At 51.3% G+C, this 19,563-nt stretch overlaps 1 long non-coding RNA gene across 1 annotated transcript; it reads left to right on the top strand.

Annotated features, from left to right (window-relative positions):
- The first annotated feature begins 970 nt into the window (after positions 1-970).
- LOC123628723 lies at positions 971-2,790 on the top strand. The gene is made up of 5 exons (XR_006731744.1): positions 971-983; positions 1,519-1,595; positions 1,868-1,913; positions 2,517-2,566; positions 2,654-2,790. It is a non-coding gene; the product is annotated as an uncharacterized LOC123628723 (long non-coding RNA).
- Positions 2,791-19,563: the final 16,773 nt, after the last annotated feature.

Raw genomic sequence — 19,563 nt, 5'->3', positions numbered from 1 at the left:
GCCCAGGAGAAGATGGGCCCAGGGGCTGCCTCAAACTTGGCCCTCGGGGGAGCCTTTCCTCCACGGGTGAGAGACGCTCAGCAGTTCCCTGGAGCCGGCCTCCTTCTCCCCAGTCGCTGGTGTTCCGCTGCTCGAGAGGTCCAAGACATATTCCTTGCTCTCATCTGGACCCAAACAGTGCAAGTACAGCAGCGTGGGAAGAAATCTGTGGCCAGGAAGGGAAAAGATTCCCAGCCTGTGGCCCGAGACGATAATGGCCCAAAAAGAGATCCAGTCCCAAAAGCCCAAGTGAGTGGGCCATCCTCCTCCTGCCTCCCCACACTTCCCCTCCCCGGCACAGGGATCTTTACTCTGTCGTGGGCCCTGGGCGAGTCCTTCGGTGTCCTGGGTCATTAGGAGGCCCAATCGGGGTCATCTTAGTAGGGACACACATTAAGAGAGCACTTGGTATGTGCCACGCACTGTTCCTGACACTTTGCCTATTTCCTGGATTCTCTCCAGGGAAGAGCTGGGCTGGCACCTGATTTGGATCGGAAGACCCTTAAAAGTTTTTCTGCAAAGGTTGGGTGTGTAGACTCTTGAGCCTCCTGACTCCTCCTTCCTAGCTGTTCCCCAAGCCTTCCTGGCAGGGGGCCTGGACTGTCCCAGCATCCCCTGTTTTCCCTGGCTCAGGGCTGCCTGCCTGCCTGGCACTGAGGGAGGGAGAAAGTGGTAACAAGATTAAAGCCTCCAAAAGCCCCTCTTTACTGGCCACCTCACCCCAGCCCCTGCACATACATGCTCCCACCCACACGCCCTAGCGCAGCTCTGAGAAATATTTGATTCAGCTTCCAATGCCAAGGCCAGGGCCACCTTGGCTACCCATGTATAATCGAGAATTCAGCAGTGGCGGCCCTAAACCAGGGCCCACCAAGTTTCAGAAAACTCACAGGCCACGGCCTTGAGTCAGGGAGTTGTCAGGCCCAGAGGCCCTGCACCCTCCAGTGAGCCTTGTGGGTTTGGTAGGAGTGGAGGGGAGAGGGGTGGAGGAGGGCAGCCTCTGGCTCTGTCACTCTCGGGGCTCAGCCTTGCTCCCAGGATTCCCTGGCTACCCAGGAAGTTCTACCACAGGAAATGGGGTGTTCATAGTGCTGGGGTATGATTTGTGGGATGGGGGTGATTTGTAGCACCACTCCAAACTCTGAGTCCAGAAGCACCCTGTCAGCAGAGCAGAGCAGAGCAGAGCCTTTTAACTTAAGGCCTGTTCAATCCGATTGCTCCTCCCAAGGGCTGGCTGTGGCTGCAGCCGGGCTAGCATGCAACCCAGAGCCACAATCCCAGGGGCCACAGGCTCAGAAGGGCTGACACTGGGGAACAGGAACAGGGAAGGCAGGCCCAGAGAGAAGGTGGCAGCTGCTGGGCCGAGCAGGAGCCAGTGGCTGCCAGCAGAGGGAGATGCTGCCTCACTTTAGAGCCAGCTGGGCCCTTTGCACCTCCAGGCTGTGAGGCTTGGAAGCTGGATTCCGTGTTCTCTTTCAGGTGATCAGGAGCCACCTGTCCATGCCCCAAGACCGGAAAGGCAGCAGGAACCACCGGGAGCACAGGACTGTCCTGAGGTAATGCCTGGTCTGGCTCCCAGAAACCCAGGTCCTGACTAGATGGTGGGAACTGTGTCCAGGTTAAACTGACTTGTGTCTCGTCCCCTCCTCACCCGCATCCCACACCCCAGGGAGAGAGGGCACCTCCTTTCCACTGAGGATTCCTTGATGATCTGGCCACTGGATGTGGGCGGTGGGGGATTTAAGGGCCACGGGTGAGTGGGAGGACGAGGAGAGAGGAGGCCAGAATATGCTGATCATTTCTCTTCCTGTGGTGTCTGCTGCGCTAGTGTGCCGAGCTGGAGAGAGAGATAGACGACCTTAAAGAGCGACTAGGTATGATGAACCCCTGGCTCGGGCTGGGGCAGGGGCTGGGAAAGACCTAGGTGTCTGCCTGTGGCTGCTGGAGACACGGGGCGGGGAAGGGCTCCAGGTGCCGCCGGCATCAGTGGGACTGATGTTCCCGAGGGGAGGAGAACCAAGCAGGCCTGGTCCTGGAGCCTCCTGTGCATTGACAGCTAGGGGTGAGCACGGATAGAAATATATCCGATGAGCTCTGTGTACACTTTGCCAAGGAATCCCACAGAGCTCCTTCTCTTAGCACGATTAGCGCTACCTCGTGTATTTCCCCCTTTCCCTGCCTGGTATGGATTTTACGGGTTTTGTTGTTGTTTTCTTGCTTCTTTGTCCTTTGAACACGTTCTGAACGGTTCTGGGGTGCCCCAGTGTTGGTGAAAGACTGGTGTATTTTGTTCCCCTTTAGAGGACATTCCCAAGTGTAATTCAGGTGGTGGGTGGGTGGGTGGGTCGGTCCCAGGGCTGACTGGACAGGGGCTGCTGAGGTTTCAGGTTGCAGGGCTAGGCAGGCTCCCCCTGGGACTGGGGGTGGGTTTCTGTATCCCTATGTCTGCTGTGCCCGGTTATGCCTCTCTGTTCCAGCGGCCATGGAGAGCATCCTTGAAAAGTTCCAGGCCATCTGAAGTGAGAGAGTGAGTGTTACACATACCATACCTCTTCCTGCAAAACTGGTGGCTTCGCGGCACTGTGGCCGACCCTGACTCTGCTCTATTTGACAGGCTGAACCCAGCATCTTTCTACCAGAGAAGCAGCTGGTACCTCTGGAGCCCCGGAGCTGCGGCCAAGCTGGATCCCTCCGTTCCTTCTTCACCCGCGGCTTCCTCTCACCCCCTGCTCTTGCCCTCACCTCACCCGAGTTTACGGCAAATTATCAAATTAAATTAGCTCTCATATTCGCATATTCTGTGGTCTGCCCTCTTTCCTGGGAGAAGGGGCGTCACTGCAGAGGGAAGGGGTGAGATTGCTCCTCGATTTTGCAGGATTTGAAGCCAGGTTACCTGACACCCTGTGCTCTGCGCTGTCCCTGTGGGGCGTCCCGACCAGGATCTGGGTGGCAGCCCTGCGCTCAGGCTCACCGTAGCGCCCTGGGTCTAGGCTCCGTAGGGTCCCTGCCCGGCCACATTAGGAGGCCCTGTTCATGGTCCCAACCAATGTCGTCTGATTCTGGGGTCTCATGGCTCCCATGCTGCACCGCTACCGGCCCCTCACCTTTAGCAGGACCTAATCGACCTCCTCCCAGAGTTCCCAGCCCTCTTTCCCTTCCTCACTTGGTTCGCTGTCCTCGTTGGCCACTCTCGCCCTTCTTTTCGGTCAGCAGCATCCCTGGTCTCCTCCGTGGTTGATGCCCGGGGCCTTTCCCGTGGGGTTATTGCAACAGGTGTTAAAGAGCAGGACTGAGCTGAGCCTCCCCCTCCGGAGCCCCGGCCTCCTTCTGGAGTCATTCTCTCCCTCTGGAGCCGCCACTCACACACACAGCTCGCCCGGAAACTGGCGCATCATCCTCACTTCCTCTTTAGCCCTCACCTTGGAAACTCAGTTACCAAATCCTGTCAGTTCTCCCCCGTTAGTTTCATTGGAGGGGTGGAGGGAGGAGCCACATCTTGGGGCATGGTGGAGCGAAAGGGGGGCTGCAGGGGACATGGAAGAAGAGAGCAGGTTGGTCTCTGGGCTGCAGGTGTGGGAACTGAGTCCCTTCTGGTGCCTCGGGGCCAAGCTGGGGGAGTCTGCCAGCTGGCAGCTTGGACAGATGGCCTAGGGATCAGACCTTCCACGTCTGTCCCTCACGTCCTAGATGGACAATCGCCCCTTCTCCAGCCCGATGGGCTCCGCAGGCTCGACTTGGGCAAGACCACTTAGTTTCCAGGGCACCTGTGCATGCTAGGTCTGAATGACCTTGGACGGTCCCCGTCAGATACCATCCGGGCACCCACATGCCACAGACTCTGCTGGACGTGATGTTTCCGTGTCCCAGCTCAATCTTCCAGACTGCCTCCCGAGGCCACATGAGGTCTGTCTGAGCTCCCTGTTCTGATGTCACCCTCACTGACAGCTGGGATCGCCTCCTTCCTTCAGCGAGGGTCCCGGGCTGGGCGGGCCTGACACTCAGAGGGACAGACTCCTGTGTGGGTGAGGTGAGTGCAGGTTCCGCCAGCTCCCATCGCCCAGAGACTGGGTGTTCACCAGACAAAGAGGGCACAAGTGCAGAAACCATCTGGGGTTAGCGTGTGCAGGGAGGGATGGTCTGTCTGTGTGTCTGTCTGCGTGCCTGTGGATCTAATCGGGGATGATCTCCCGGGAGGGAGAAGGACCTGGTTCAGGGAGCGGGGGCAGTGTGGTCAAGGATCCGTAAGGGATGAAAACAGCCAAAGCAAGGGTGGGATGTCCCTTTCACAAGAGGTGTCCTTCAAGTCCGAAAAACACACAGGAGCGCACAGAGTGGGATGAGGTGGAAGGGGCCAAGCCCAGTGACGGGCACCAGGGCTCTGAGAGTGCTGCAGTCCCCGCAGCAGGCTCTTGATCCTGTGTGCGATGAATATGATGTCTCGAAAGTCCTGTGCGTGTGGGTGGCATGACAACGTGAAGGCTGGCTACCTGGGAGTCGGTGGGACGTGCCTCCCCTGTGAAGCAAAGGGCTCCCGTGGGAGACTGCCACGTTGTGAGCTGACGGAGACACGGGTAGCATGGGCGCGGTGAGGATGGAAACTAGGGAAGAGGGACTGCCCTGGGAAATCTACTCAGCCGTGGTACCAGCCCTCCCCCTATTCCCACTCTGCCTCCCTTCTGTGCCGGCTGGTACGAGCTCAGGGAGACGGCCCATCACACGTGTGGTGGGACCATCACAGACCTCAGAGGCGGAAAGGAACATGAGTGGGGACTTAAACCATCCGCTTCAAACCCTCACTTGAGAGGGTGGGCTTGATTCCGCAGGCTGAGCCTTTGACCCTGACCCCAGTGGTTCTTTCGTAGAAGGAGAACAGAGCGGGCTGGCGTCTGGGTGCAGACTCTGGCATAGATTTTCAACTTGGGATTCTGACACCTACAGAGACTAGACGGAGCGTGCTACAGTGAGTCTGAGCACTGGGCTGCCACCCAGATCCTGGCCCAGGCGCTGCATGGTAAGCTGGTGGAGCACAGGGTGCTAGGGTACCGGGTGTCAAATGCTGGAAAGTGGAGCAGGACCCCTACCCATCGCCTCCCCCGCAATGACCCCTCGCCCCAGAAACCAGGCAGACCTCGGAATGTGATAATACAAGACCTACATTAATCTGTTAATTTGCTGTAAGCTGGGCTGAGGTGAGGGCAAGAGCAGACAGCAAGAGGAATTGGTGGCAGAAGAAGAAACAGAGGGAACCAGTTTGGTCGCAGCTCCTGGGCTCCAAAAGTACCAGCTGCTGGTCTGGTAGGAAGATGCTGGGTTCAACCCGTCAAACATAGCAGAGTCAGGGTCGGGCCACAGCCCCCCAAAGCCACCACCTTTGCGGGAACAGGTATGGTATGTGTAACACTCACTCATTTCAAAGGTCCTGGAAGTTGTCAGAGAGGCACTGCACGGCCGCTGGAATAGAGAGACATAACCAGGCACAGCAGACATAGGGATACAGAAACCAACCCCCTGTCCTCAGGGGGACCCGCCTAGCCCTGCAACCTGAAGCCTCAGCAGCCCCTGTCCAGTCAGCCCTGGGACCGACCCACCCACCACCTCAACTACACGTGGGAATGTCTTCTAAATGGGAGCAAAATATACCAACCAGTGTTTCAACAATGGTGGGGCACCCCAGAACTGTTCAGAACGTGTTCCAAGGGCAAACAAGCAAAGAAATAAGAACAAAACCCGTACAATCCATACGAAGCAGGGAAAGGGGGAAATACATGAGGTAGCACTAAACGTGCTAAGAGAAGGAGCTCTGTGGGATTCTTCAGCAAAGTGCACACAGAGCGAAGCCGATACATGTGTATCCGTGCTACCCCTGGCTGTCAATGCACAGAAGGCTCCAGGGCCAGGACTGCTTGGTTCTCCTCCCCGCGGGAACGTCGGTCACACTGATGTCGCCAGTACCTACAAAATATCGCTGCCCCGTGTCCCCGGCATCTGCAAGAAGATGCTGTGGTCTGTCCCAGCCCCGGCTCCAGACCGAGCCTGGGATTCATCATACCTAGTCGCTGTTTGAGGTTGTCGATCTCTCTCTGCAGCACGGCACACTAGCCCAGTGGACGCCGGAGGAAGAGAAATGATCACCATATTCTGGCCTCCTCTCTCCTTGTCCTCCCTCTCGCCTGTGGCCCTTACATCCGCCACCGCCCACAGCCCAGTGGCCAGACCACCAAGGAATCCTCAGTGGAAACGAGTCGCCCCCACTGCGTGGGACGCGGGATGCGAGGGATGAGGGATGCAAGGAAGGAGTGGACGACACAGAAGTCAGCTTAACCCGGACATGGTTCCCACCATCTAGTCAGGACCTGGGTTTCCAGGAGCCAGACCTGGCATTACCTCAGGACAGCCCTGTGCTCCCGGTGGTTCCTGCTGCCTTTCCGGTCTTGGGGCATGGACAGGTGGCTCCTGATCACCTGAAAGAGAACACAGAATCCAGCTTCCAAGCCTCACAGCCTGGAGGTGCAATGGGCCTAGCTGGCTCTAAAGTGAGGCAGCATCACCCTCTGCTGGAAGCAACTGGCTCCTGCTCGGCCCAGCAGCTGCCACCTTCTCTCTGGGCCTGCCTTCCCTGTTCCTGTTCCCCAGTGTCACCCCATCTGAGCCTGTGGCCCCCTGGGATTGTGGCTCCGGGTTGCATGCTAGCACAGCTGCAGCCACAGCCAGCTCTGGGAGGAGCAATTGGATTGAACAGGCCTTAAGTTAAAAGGCTCTGCTCTGCTCTGCTGACAGGGTGCTTCTGGACTCAGAGTTTGGAGTGGTGCTACAAATCACCCCCATCCCACAAACCGCACCCCAGCACTATGAGCACCCCACTTCCTGCGGTAGGGCTTCCTGGGTAGCCAGGGAATCCTGGGAGCAAGGCTGAGCCCCGAGAAATGACAGAGCCAGAGGCTGCCCTCCTCTACCTCTCTCCCGTCCACTCCTACCAAACCCACAAGGCTCACTGGAGGGTGCAGGGCCTCTGGGCCTGACAACTCCCTGGCTCAAGGCCACGGCCTGTGAGTTTTCTGAAACTTGGTGGGCCCTGATTTAGGGTCACCCCTGCTCAATTCTCCATGATACATGGGCAGGCAAGGTAGCCGTGGCCTTGGCATTGGAAGCTGAATCAAATATTTCTCAGAGCTGGGCTAGGGCGTGTGGGTGTGAGCATGTATGTGCAGGGGCTGGGGTGAGGTGGCCAGTAAAGAGGGGCTTTTGGAGGCTATAATCTTGTGACCACTTTCTCCCTCACTCAGCGCCAGGCAGGCAGGCAGCCCTGAGCCAGGGAAAACAGGGGATGCTGGGACAGTCCAGCCCCCCTGCCAGGAAGGCTTGGGGAACAGCTAGGAAGGAGGAGTCAGGAGGCTCAAGAGTCTACACTCCCAAGCTTTGCAGACAAACTTTAAAGGGTCTTCCGATCCAAATCAGGTGCCAGCCCAGCTCTTCCCTGGGGGGATGCAGGAAACCGGCAAAGTGTCAGGAACAGTGCCTGGCATGTTCCAAGTGCTCTCTTAATGTGTGCCCTAACTAAGATGACGCCGATTCGGTGTCGTAATGACCGACGACTCCCCAGTACAGGCCTTGAGCAAGGCACAGAGTAAAGATGCCTGAGCCGGGGAGGGGAAGTGTGGGGAGACAGGAGGAGGATGGCCCACTCACTTGGGACTTTCGGACTGGATGGCTATTTGGGTCATTATCGTCTCTGCCCACAGGCTGGGACTGCTTTACCTTCCTGGCCACAGATTTCTTCCCCCGCTGCTGTGCTTGGACTGTTTGGAATGGCATGTGGTTGGAATCATATAGTGTTTAGCCTTCCCACATTGGCTTCTTTCACTTAATGATATGCATTTAAGTTTCCTCCATGTCTTTTCATAGCTTGATAGCTCACTTGTTTTTAGCACCAGATAACATTCCACTGTCTGGGGGTACTATAGTTCATTTATCCATTCACCTACCAAAGGACGTTGCCGTTCCTTCCCAGTGTCGGCAATTGTGAATAAAAGTACCATAAACTTCCATATGCATATTTTTGGTGCATAGGTTTTCAGTTCACTTGCGTAAATTCTGAGGAACATACTTGCTGGATTGCATTGTAGGAGTATGTTTAGTGTCGTGAGAAACTGCCAAACTGTCTTCTAAAGCGGATTTTGCCTCGCCACCGGCAGTGAGTGCTGCTCTACATCCTCACCAGCGTTTAGCGTTGTCAGTGTTTTGGAATTTGGCCATTCTAATACGTGTGTTGTGATATCTCACTGTTGTTTTAACGTGCAATTCCCTGATGACATAGGATGTTGAACATATTTCCATATGCTTACTTGCCATGTATCTCTCTGAATAGGTGTCTCTTCAGGACTTTTGCCTATTTTTAAATCAGGTTGTTTGTTTCTTATTACTGAATTTTAAGTACTCTTTGTATATTTTGTATAGCAGTCCTTTATCAGATGTGTCTTTTGCAAATAGCTTCTCCTAGTCTGTGCCTTGTCTTCTCATTCTTTGACATTGTCTTTCACAGAGCAGAAGTTTTAATTTCAATGAAGTCCCATTCTTTCTTTCATGGATCATGCCTTTGGTGTTGTAATAAAAAGTCATCACCATACCCGAGGTCATAGAGGTTTTCTCCTATGATGTCCTCTAGAAGTTTTATAGTTTTGCAGTTTGCATTTGGCGTGTGGTCAGTTTTAAGTCAATTTTTGTGAATGGTGTAATGTCTATGGCTAGAACCACTTCTTTTGCATGTGGATGTCTAGATGTTCCATCACCATTTGTTGAAAAGACTATCTTTGCTCCATTGTGTTGCTTTTGCTCCTTTGTCAAAGCTATATTCACGTGAGCCTACTTCTCCCATCCAAGTACTAACTAGGCCCGACCCTGCTTAGCTCCCGAGATCAGATGAGATCCGGCGTGTTCAGTGTGGTGTGGCCGTAGACACATGTAAGCCTATTTCTGGGCTCTGTATTCTGTCCCATTGATCTATTCAACTACTCTTGCACCAGTACCACACTGTCTGAATTACTGTGGCTTTATAGTAATCACGGAGAAAAAACATTTAGTCTTTCACGAACAGTATGTCAGCTGTAGTCTTCACAGATATCCTAAATTAAAGAGGTTCTCCTTAATTCCCAGTTTTCTGAGAAGTGTTTATTTTTTAATCATAAATCATTGGTGAATTTCCTCAAAAGCTTTTTCTATATCTATTGAGGTGATCTTACAGCAGTTCTTCTTTAGTTTGTTAATAGGGTAAATTACATTCACTGAGACAAAGAGGTGATAAGAAAGAAGACAAATAGCAAAATGGTAGTTTTGAATCTACTTCAATAACTACTGTTAAAACCGGTTTCCCTCGGCCCCGGGAACAGAATGACAGAGTCACTGAGGCTACAATAAGGCAAAGGAGTTTTATTGACTAGCTCGAGCTAGGGTCCAAGCCCCGAGTACCAACGCAGTGGTCTCTTTCCATGGGCAGGGACCCCGCGCAGCGGGAGTACATGTCTTTTATATTCTTTCCTGGAATTCTTTACAGCCAGTTACTTTCCATAAGGGGACATACGCCCCTCACAAGCTTGTTCACGTATTGATCAGGCCGTGGCCCCCTTATCAGGAAGCTACTCGTGGTTGTTTTATTTTCTTTTTTTTTTTTAACTACATTGGAGCATGTTTTTAGCTCTCTGTCGCAACCAAGCGTTAAGCAAGCAAGCCTTGTATACAAAAGCGGACTTTGGCTGTTAGCTATAAGTTAAGCAAGGAAGCCTTGTATACAAAAGCGGACTTTGGCTGTTAGCTATAAGTTAAGCAAGGAAGCCTTGTATACAAAAGCGGACTTTGGCTGTTAGCTATAAGTTAAGCAAGCAAGCCTTGTATACAAAAGCGGACTTTCGCTGTTAGCTATAAGCAAAACAAGAATTAACTAAAATATTGTTTCAGTCCTGTTCTACACTGCATTCAATGCAAATTGTCTAAACACATCAATGAAAAGCCAGAATGTCAGATTACATAAAAAAAGAAACCAAACTCTCGTCTGTCTATAGGAAATCTACTTGAAATATAATACCATATGTAGGCTACATGTTAAAGGATAGGAAAAGATACCCCACGCAAACACTAATCCAAAGAAAACCAAAGTGGCTACGGTGACAACTGAGAAAGTAGACTTCAGGAATATTGCCTGGCATAAAAAAGGATGTTACAAAAGACTAAAGGGGGCAAAATTCACCAACAAATTTTAAAATTCTAAATTAATATTCACCTAACAACAAAGCTTCAAAACGCTTGAAGCCAAAGTGGTACAACTCAAAGGAGTAATTATTCAATTTCACAAGTATACTTGGAGACTTGGACATTCTTCTATCAGTGATCAATAAGATGAGTACATGGAAAACCAGTACGGATATAGCAGATCCGAACGACACTATCAACCAACTTTACCTATTTGACAAGTATACAACTCTCAGATGAACAGCAGCAGAATAAGCATTCTTTTCAAGTACAGACGGGGCATTTACCAAGAGGGATCATGTCTGCACCACAAAACAAACCTCCAAAATTTAAAATAATTATAATCATGCAATCATATAATCTTTGACCAAAATAGTACTAAACTAGGAGTCAATAACAGAACAATATCTCGGACATCCCCAAATGTTTGTAAATTAAACAGCACACTTCTTTTTTAATGTCTATATTTGTTTTCTAATTTCAAAATATCAATGGGGTACAAAGGTATTTGTTACATGGATAGCTTTTGTACCGCTTGAGTCAGGGCTACAAGTGTGCCCATCACCCAAATAGTGTTCATTGTACCCATTAGGTAGGTTTTTGCCCCGCCCCTCCTCCCCCCTCCCCCCTGCCTGTTTTCCAATGACTTTTACTTTCCTCTCTGCACATGTGTGCCTGTCGGTTACTTCCAATTTATTACAGAGTACGTGTGGTGTTTGTTTTTCCATTCTTGAGGTACTTCACTCAGGATAATGAAACACCACCCTTCTTAATAAATAATGGGTAAAAGCAGATACAACAAGAAAAAATAGAAATTGTTTTTAATGAATGAAAATGCAAACACAAGGTATCAAAATTTGTGTGGTGCAGCTAAAGCAGTACTTAGGGGGAAATTTATAAAATTAAATGCTTATATTAAAAAAGAAGAAAAGTCTCCGATCAGTGATCTAAGTTTCTGCCTTCAGAAACTAGAAAAGGGAGAGCAAGTGAATCCAGGGTAAGCAGAAGGAAGTAAAAACTAAAGATAAAACCAGACAGCAGTGAGAAATCAATAAAACAACAGTACAAAATCACTAATTATGGACGTTTATTTGAAAGAAAAAGATCAATAAAATTGCTGAATCTCCAGGCAGATGGATAAGGAAACAGAGAAAAGAAATGAAATAGCAACATCAGAATGAAAAGGGGAAGATCATGGCAGATTCTAAAGGCACTAAGAGTATAATAAGGAAACGTTCATGACTTTGTTTGATGTTAAGAAACCAGTAATAGAAAGGAATTTCCTTAAGCTGATAAAGGTATCTACAAAGAACTTACAGGAAACGTCGTATTTACTGGAGAAATGTTGAGAGGATTTAAGATCAGGAATAAACCAGGATGTGTCCTCTTACCACTTCTATTCATCATTGTACTAGAACACTTAGGCAGCATAGTATGGCAAGAAAAATAGATGGAAAGCAAAGAGTTTGAAAATAAGGGACTATAATCTCTGATTATTTGTGGGTGACTTGATTGTGTCCATAGAAAAGTCAAATGAATCAACAGATAATTCATGGGAATCAGTGAAAGTATTTAGCCAAGTTGCTGGACAGAGTCAATATACAGAAACCAAGTGTATGTCTAAATAGCATGAACACAGAGAAGATGAATTTTTAAAGTCCAGTTGATGATAATACCTAAAGTACTTAAAGTACATAAGAATAAATCTGATGAAAGATGTACATGACCTCTATGTGGAAAATAGTAAAACTTTATTGAAAGACCTAACTAAAAGGAGGGATATTCCATGTGCTCGCATTGGAAGAGTCAATTTTATAAAGATGTCAGAACTCACCAAACTGAGCTATGGATTCAGTGCAATCCCGATCAAAACACCAACAGGATATTTGTGGAACATGACAAACGGATTCTAAAATGTACATAGAAGTGCAAAGAGCCGAGCTCTAACACCCAAATGTCAAGAAGAGACGATAGAAGAATATCTTCATGACCTTGGGGTAGGGAAGGATTCCATAAACAAGACAGGAAAAGAACCCAACTATATGTTCAAAATTTTTTTTTAATTCTAGCACATTAAAATTAAGCACTAGGATGTCCTACATATACTTTGACATGCATGAAAAACGAGATGAATGGATGAATGAAGGATGGATGCACGGACGTGTGATAAACAAGTGTAATAAAATGTCACCAGTGGAACCCAGATGATGGGTACACAAAATGCTTACAACTTTTCTGTGTGTTTGGAGCTTTTCATTAAAAAATGCTGTGCAAGGCCGGGCGCGGTGGCTCACGCTTGTAATCCTAGCTCTGGGAGGCCGAGGCGGGTGGATCGCTCGAGGTCAGGAGTTCGAGACCAGCCTGAGCAAGAGTGAGACCCCGTCTCTACTAAAAATAGAAAGAAATTATCTGGCCAACTAAAAATATATATACAAAAAAATTAGCCGGGCATGGTGGCTCATGCCTGTAGTCCCAGCTACTCGGGAGGCTGAGGCAGTAGGATCGCTTAAGCCCAGGAGTCTGAGGTTGCTGTGAGCTAGGCTGACGCCACGGCACTTACTCTAGCCCGGGCAACAAAGTGAGACTCTGTCTCAAAAAAAAAATGCTGTGCAAAACCTTTTAAAAGTGTATCTTCTCATTAAAACGTACAGTAACGGGAGCACAGGCAAGCTACCAACTAGAAAAAGATAATTCTCTATCACGAGAAAGCATCAAAGAATTAAAATATAGACTACAAGGAGAACTCCCACAAATGAGCAGGCAACTACCCCAAGGGGGAAATGAGCGAAACATAGTCAACAAACACCTCATAGAAAAGAAAACCGTAAAGGCCAATACATGTGAAGACATGCTCCGTCTCATTACTAATCAAGGGAATTACACATTAAAACCACAGTGAGATACCATTTCACATTCATCAGATAGACAAAAACTTTGTAGTTTCCTAACATCAAATGATGAGGAGGATGTAGAGAAACAATTAAACATCCTTCATACGAGTGTAACTTAGCACAGTCACTTTGTAAGAAATCTGGCACCATCTGGCAAGCTTGGAAATCTGCCTCCCCTGTGAGCCACCAAGTCCACTCCGAGGTATAAACACTGAAACAGGAGTCTGAGGTTGCAGTGAGCTATGATGATGCCACTGCACTCCAGTCTGGGTGACAGAGTGAAGGAAACAAAAAAGAAAAAAAAAAAAAGAAGAAGAAGAAGAGGATAAAGAAAGAAAAAGAGAGAGAGAGAGAGAAAAAAGAAGTGATGAAGACCAGTTCGGGGATAGAGGTTACCTCTGTGAAGGGTGAAGGCAATAGGATCAGGAGGGAGAACGCAGGGACCTGTAAGGTGATGCTACTGTGTGAAAACGCACTTCTGTAAATGCTCGCTGAGGGAATGAATGACGCCAAAATCTGTAACTCTAGCTCTGATCCCTCTCTGGAGCCACAGAAGCACATGACTGAGAGAATTCTGCATATCCTTCGCGAGCACCTCAAACTCGACGGGTGCAAACACCAGCCCCATCATTTCCCATCTAAACTTGCTCAACTTCCTATGTCCCTGTGAATCTTAGTTGTCCTTGACTCCCGCCTCCCTGTGCTGGCCAAGGAAACCCGCCCCTCAGATCTCCTGCTGCAGAGAGCACAGTTGATTGACAAGCCCCAACTGCCACTTCTCTGGGTCCCCCCCACTGACTCTGCACCAAGAGGACCCCTCTTCTGGGCAGCTGCCAGCCAGTGACCGAGCGTGGCAGGGGTACGTGGCTGTGGGAAGCTGAGCCTGGGGACTTGGCATCAGCCCGGCTGAAACTGTGTCAGAACTGAAGTGCATCTGAGATTCCTAGCTGACCCTCCTTCCCCGGTGTCTCTCTTCCAGGCATGAGATCTGCATCGCGCACTCGCAGGACTCTCCCCGCCTGCTCCTGCTCCTTCCCCCTTTATCCCTCAGGTGCAGGTTCCCCACAGTGATCTCCCACATCCAGTCACGTCTTGGCCTCTATACTTCTGGAGGACGCAGACTCACAAAAGTGGTCCCAGGAGTGTCTGGGGGCTGGCTCACCACCACCAGAACGACAAAGAGGATCCCATCCTGAGTGTTACGTGGGGCATGGATAATCTCTGGTCACAAAGTGACCTCCCGATGGCTTGAGGCTTCACACTTAGTTACCTGGGAAACACCCCAGTGCGGGGTCTCACCCTCGTCCATCCGTGAGATGATTCGGGCCTTTGAACAGTAGGGAGGGAAGAACGTCTACACGGATGGTGGGAGCAGCTGGTGACGGCTAAGTGGTGCCGACACCCTGCAGAGGGATAATGAGAAACTGAGGGACGTTACCACACGGTTAAGGGCTCAGTGTAAGAGCCAGAAGGCCTCCTGGCTGGCTTAGAGGGAGGCCCTTACCTCCTGCAGAAGAGGAGCAGACACAACTGAGGAGAGGAGCCCTGTATCGGCATGATTTGACAGCAAGAGATGCAGGACTCCAGAGACGTTTAGGTCTTCAACAGATGCAGGCCCTGGTCTGTGAAGGTCGGGGCCCTGTTTGGAAAAACCCAGGCTCCTGAACTATGCGACGGGGAAGGCTGGATGGAGAGTGCAGCCTTCCTCCCCTAGGGAGCGCCAGCGCGTGCGCTGCACTGGCAGACGCTACAGAGCCCTAGCCCCTACAGGGCCCCAGGCGCCGCCCTCAGGGGCTGCCCCATCTCCTCTCCATAACCTGGCTGGGGAATGCGCGCCTGAGGCTGAGGGAGAGAAGAGATTACACACCCAGGAAGCTGCGGGGAAGAGCTAGCCTGTGCTGGCGGGAGCCAGGGGAACTGCCCTGGGGCTGGGGCTGGGGGTTGAGGGCGCTGGATCAGGGGCCTGGAATGTAAGGCTGGATAAGCAAGTTTTACCCAGGGGGGTACTTGCTCCTGTCATAGGAGTTAGCACCCTGGCAAGGACTCCAGGAAAGGGAGGAAATCCACTGCCAGGCTGACCCCTAGAATCTTGGGGAAACTCATGGCCCCCGTGAACAGAAATGGAAATGCCTGCCTGGGAGTGGCAGACGGCAGAGGGAGGAATAAAAAGGTTGAAAGATGCAGCCGCCCGGGAGCGGATGGAAAATGGGAGGCCAGCGAGCCAGCCTGAGGGTTACGTTCCACGGTAGCGCCCAGGGGACACACCACTGGCCAAAGCCACAGGGAGTGTTCTGGTGAGAGGGCCCGGAGCACGACTAAGGAGGTCGGTGGTGGCCCTCCTCTGCAGGCCAGTGGGGACGGGGCAAGGAATGTGGTCCCAGGTCTGGGCTCATTACCACCATTCACGCAAGGTTGGGGCCCCGGCAGGATAGAAGGCAGGGCACGGCTCTTACCCAACCGACGCCAGGAGACTAGTCTGCAGTAACAACCGGCAGAGTCGGTGGGGGCAGTCACGAGTGCTTGACCCACAAGAAGCCAGCAAGATTGTTCACACACACGGCCCCCTAGGTGCAACTACAGCCAGAAAAAGGCAAGAATGCAGGAGCAGGAGGGTGGTCATCCGGGTAAGGAGCCACGAACCCCTGCTCAGTTCCTGGTCCTGGACAACTTTCAGACCAGCCCCATTGACTGAAGAGGCGGATGAGTCCCGAGGAGGAAGGACCTGGAAACAAGGCGGTGAGGATCTACTGTCACTGTGCCATGGTCCTTCCCTAAAGAGACAAGACTGCCGTCTCCTCGAGGTGACTGTACACTGGGGAAAAGGGGATAGCCAAGATTTCTAGGACTATTGGAAACAGGGCCTGAGATGACATAGATCCTGGTGGTCCAAGGTGTCACCATGGGGCCCTGGTAATAAAAGCAGTTCGGGATAGAGATGGGTTCACAGAGAGTCAACTGGCTCCCAGGACCTACACCGTGGTTCTTTCTCCTGTCCCCACATCAATGCTGGTAAGTGATACATTTGGCAATTGGAGCAATAACTCCCAGCCTGGGGCCCTGGCCAGCAAGGTGGGGAACGCCATAGGGAACCCCTGAAACCGGCCCCCGCCTCAGATCAAGAAATTAAGTCAAAACCAGTATCAGATCCTGGTGCAAGTCTGGGGGCCGACAGAGATTAGTGCCCCCACCAAAGATCTATAGGACTCAGGGCAAGAGGAAGTAACAGGGTCGCGGGGATGAAGAGAGTGGAGAAGAGTGAAAACGTTTTAGGATTCTCGGTACGGGAGAGGGAAGGAGCAAGGGAATGAAAACGAGGAGAGGTACACCAGAGGCTTCAACTGGTGTGATCGTGACGTTTCTTAAGACCGGTGGTGGGTACGGGAGATTTTGCTTTGGTTTTCGTTATCCTTTTTGACATGGCTGAAACAGTGCACCGTGTCTTCAAAAGTCATGGCAAGGAGTGTGAGAAGGAGTTGTGCAGACACAGGCAGGGATCGTGGAGGACCTGTCAGACGTGGACGTGGACGATGGCAGCTTTCTGGAAGACCCAATCGACCCTGCTCTGTAACCCCCAGCAGAGTAGGCTTCTCAGGTGTCGACTCAGAGAAACCAGGGACCTGACTTCCCACGGGCAAGAGTTCAGACACCCCAGGCCTCTACTGGAGACCAGTCAGAGTAGGACGTACAAGGCAGAGGTAACGGAAAAGACAGGTGAACGTGAGTGGGAAAGCGAGGAAGGAAGGCGTGAAAGGAATGAGTCTGAAGGAAAGGTATGAGAGGCTGCTGGAGTAGGCTTGGCTGGCGAGGAAAGGAAATTCTAACACTCCAGGGCCTCAAGGAAATCAAGGAAGGGAGCACTCCCCACATACCAGGACTGCTCAGCTCAGGGAAGCTGGGGACCGGTAGCTCCAGGGGCAACATGACAGAAAATTGGCATGCCACCACCACCACCACCGTGAGGCCTTTGTCATGTGTCCTTTCAAAGCTTAAAAAGAAAACAAAAAAGACACGTCATTTTACCTACACCTGTATGTATTTCCAAATGACACACAGGATCGGTTTGGGTTTTTCAGTTTACAAATGTCCATGCAAATCTATGCATTCTTGTGCAACTTGCTGCATGCGACCATGAGAGTTTTTGAAGTCTGTTAACACAGCCTCATGTGTTGCTTTGAACCGCTTAGATTTAACCTACTGGACGCACATGCCCACGTTGCATCCGTCCACTCCTTTACTGATGGGAATTTAGAGCAATACCCGATTTTCCCTTCACCGACATCCTTCTGCATGTGTCCTTGTACACTACACCTACCAGCGTTTCTCCAGAAGGTGTACCCGGCAGGTCTGCCAGGTCATTGAGGGAGTGGGTGTTTCGAAGTTTAAAGAGTCTCGGCTCACAGCACGGACTATGGAGCCTCACCGCCTGGTTTCCGTCCTGCCGCTGATACCGAATGACCTTGAGCAAGTCGCTGAACCTCTCTGTGCCTGTTTCCTTGACTGTGCGAAGGTGGTAATAGTAGGTACTTTGACCTAGGACTGTCATGAGCATGAGTTAGTATTTATCTACAGTGCTTAGAAGAGAGCCGGGCACATAGTAAATGTTATATAACTTGCATTTCATAGACTCTGCCAAATTACCCTCCCAAATGGCTGCTCTCCCTCTTCCCCCCTGCCCCAGTAGTGAGCAAAAGCACTGGTTTGCTCATAACCTCTCCCTCCCTTGGAATGGCTAAGCTCTTTAATTGTTGCAAACCTGGCATGTGAAAATTGATCTGTGGCTTTAGTTTGCACCTTCAGGATCAGTGACGGTGAGCATCTTTTGGGGGGTCCTTGAGCCTTGGGATTCCCGCTTCCTTGAATAAACTCAGACTGAGGGTGTGGGGGCCTGGGAGAGGTGGGAAAGCTCTGGCTTGCCAAACCGTCACGCCAGTAAAGTGTCATGGGCACACAGCCACGCGCCGATTTGATTACCTATTGTAAGAAAAAGAAGTGAAAGATAACCCAGATCAGAAAGTAAGAAGTTAAATGACCTCTGCTTGCAGATGACATGATCTCACATATAGAAAACCCCAAACACTGCACCCAAAAGCTATTAAAACTAATAAAGAAATTCGGTAAAGTTGCAGGATAGAAAAGCAACATTCAGAAGTCACTTGTGTTTCTATACACTAACAACAAACTATTCACGTTTACCATAGCATGCAAGGAAAAAATACTTAGGAATAAATTTATCCAAGGAGGTGAAAGCTCTGCACACCAAAACTATGAAACACTGATGGGAGAAAAAACACGAATAAATGGAAAGATACCCCGTGCTCATTCAAGGATTGGAAGATTATTAAAATATCTACACTACGCAAAGTTATATACAGATTCAACGCAAGCCCTATCAAAACAACACAAGGGTACTTTTCATATTTTTCCACATGTAGACAAGACAACCCTAAAAACTCTGATTACTGACCGTGGGCTTCCTTGCGCATCTTCCTATCGGGTGGCAGGTGTTGTGGAATAAAGCCCTGCAAATCCTCCCTGCGCTGGGCGCTTCGCATCCCTCATTCACCCTCAAGAGCCCCCGAGCTAGGTGCCGTCACTTAGTCCACTTTACAGATGGGAAACTGAGGCTCAGAGACGTGTCTCTCAGTGGAAAGCAGATGCCCGGCAGAGGGACGGCGAGAAAGAGGTGGGACGAGAGCACGAGGCCGGGAACCTGCGACCCAATGGGCTTCCCACCAGCCAAATGACTGGCTTCGGGCAAACCAACCGCCCTCGTCCCTATTGGTTGGGGCCGGAGAGGCTGCCAAACAAGGGGCACGCTGGTTGGTGGGAGCTGGAGAAGCGAACCAATTAGAAGGCCGCGGCGCGGGACTGCAGGGGAAGGGAAGCCGCGCGTTGTTTCAGGCCCTGTCATCTCGTGCTGCGTCCCAGGCAACCGCCCCCGTGCCGAGGGCGACCGTCTGCCATCACACTGGGCAGATCGAACCGGCGACATGAGTTCCTCCGATGAGGTGTCTGTTTCGGGGGCCGCTTTCGGCCTGGAGGGCGGGGAGCGGGCCAGCGACTGCCCGACCAGCCCCGGAGCGCGGGGCCCCGGCCTAGACCTCGATCTGGGGGCGCCACGGAGCAGCCAGGGCGAGGGCGCGCTTGCAGACCCCGAGGGCTTCCAGGCCCGGCAGGAAGTGATAGAGGCGGGAGGGGCCGTGCTTTGGGGCCCGAAAGGTGGGCCCCGCACCCTGAGTGAGGAGAAGGGAGACGATCTGGACTACCAGTACCACGTGCCTGAGGAGCCTGTGGCCATCGTGCAGCCGCCGAGTGACTGGGATGTCCGGGGCGTCCACAGACACCCATGCTCAGAAGGCCCCGACGCCCAAGTGTCCACCGTGTGGCCGGACCT

The sequence above is a fragment of the Lemur catta genome, chromosome X (genome assembly GCF_020740605.2).
Source record: "Lemur catta isolate mLemCat1 chromosome X, mLemCat1.pri, whole genome shotgun sequence".
Classification (NCBI taxonomy): domain Eukaryota; kingdom Metazoa; phylum Chordata; class Mammalia; order Primates; family Lemuridae; genus Lemur; species Lemur catta.
This window is presented reverse-complemented; position numbering and strand designations above follow the sequence as displayed.